We start from the raw sequence: 1,449 nt of genomic DNA, 5'->3' as shown, positions 1-1,449 counted from the left end.
TTGGGGTAGGTGGCAGTGGTGCTGGGAGAGGGGCTATGGGGGGGCCCTACAGCCACCCCAAAATTCACCTTAGCCCTCCGTCCCAGCAGCCCCGGCCCAGTCCCCCTGCTGGGAAGAGCCTGGCACAGCCCTGGCCCCAGACCACAGTGGCAGCTTGCTCTTACCTCACACACAGATCTGGGGCCACGTGCCACTCATGCCCAGGAGGGAACCCAGGCCTTCTGGGGGCATGAAGGTAGCCACCCCAAGGCAAAGCCATACCTGGCCCGGTGCACACACTGAGAAGGGCTGTCTGGAGAGGTCACCTTCCTGGAGGCTCAAGAGGCTTGATAAGGAGAGTGAGGGGACACAGGGTCCAAAGTAACCCACAACCCCAAGAAAGGGACAAGGCTCAAGGCAGTGAGGCACTGGTGTCCTATCTGGCCACCAGTCCAAGCCGTTTTTGAGTTCATCTTATCAGTCTGGTTTACATTATTTCTGAGCTTTACATTGGCCAGGATGGGGGAAAAAGGACCCCAAAAGGATACCAGCCTCAGCCTAACATTGTGGGACGCGTCACATAGCTAATACCTCTACCGTCATAACACCTGCAGCCACACCCGAGTGGAAAGGGGGGGGGGGTAGAGAAGGAGGAGCCCCACAGAAGACACACCACTATAATCACATCCAGCCCACAAGAAACCACTGAAGTGTCTCCAGGCAAGTACAGGGTCATCATCTGAACTTCAAGTTGTAGTGGGTGAGCGGGTGAGATGTAATGTAGTTAGGTGCAGGGCATGCCATGACGCTGTGGCAGTAGCACTGGGCAGGGGCCTGTCACTCATTTTCCATGTTTTATGGACTGGTGCCCACCATAAGTAAAGTCAAAGAGCCCAGCTGATGATCTCACATGAAGTCAGTAGTGTTCCTTAAACACCCAACAGTCTTTCTGCCTGGATATATTTACAATATAAATGTGTGTGTATATTATCACAAATCATAGAATCATAGAAGTAGGGTCGGAAGGGACCTTGTAGATCTTCAAGTCTGACCCCCTGCCTGGGCAGGAGGAAAACTGGGCTCAAATGACCCCAGCCAGGTAGGCATCAAGCCTCTTCTTAAAGACCCCCAGGGTAGGAGCCAGCACCACTTCCCTTGGAAGTTGGTTCCAGATCCTAGCCACCCTAACTGTGAAGTAGTTCTTACGGATGTCTAATCTAAACCTACTCTCCAACAACTTGTGGCCGTTATTCCTTGTTATCCTGGGGGGCGCTAGGGGAAACAAGGTCCCCCCCAAACCCTTCTGGTCCCCCCTAGTGAGTTTATAGACGGTCACCAGGTCCCCCCTCAGCCTTCTCTTGTGAAGGCTGAACAGGTTCAGGTCCCGTAGCCTCTCATTGTAGGGTCTGCCCTGCTGTCCCCAGATCATGCAGGTGGCCCTCCTCTGGACCCTCTTAATGTTGTCCACAT

At 53.8% G+C, this 1,449-nt stretch overlaps 1 protein-coding gene across 1 annotated transcript in view; it reads right to left on the bottom strand.

Annotated features, from left to right (window-relative positions):
• Positions 1 to 1,449, bottom strand: part of MYO3A (myosin IIIA) — a 219,080-nt gene that overhangs the window by 197,727 nt on the left and 19,904 nt on the right. The window lies entirely within an intron of this gene.

This window comes from Alligator sinensis, unplaced genomic scaffold (assembly GCF_000455745.1).
Source record: "Alligator sinensis unplaced genomic scaffold, ASM45574v1 scaffold455_1, whole genome shotgun sequence".
NCBI lineage: Eukaryota > Metazoa > Chordata > Crocodylia > Alligatoridae > Alligator > Alligator sinensis.
Note: the sequence above shows the minus strand (reverse complement) of the source record. Positions and strands in the feature narration are given on the sequence as shown.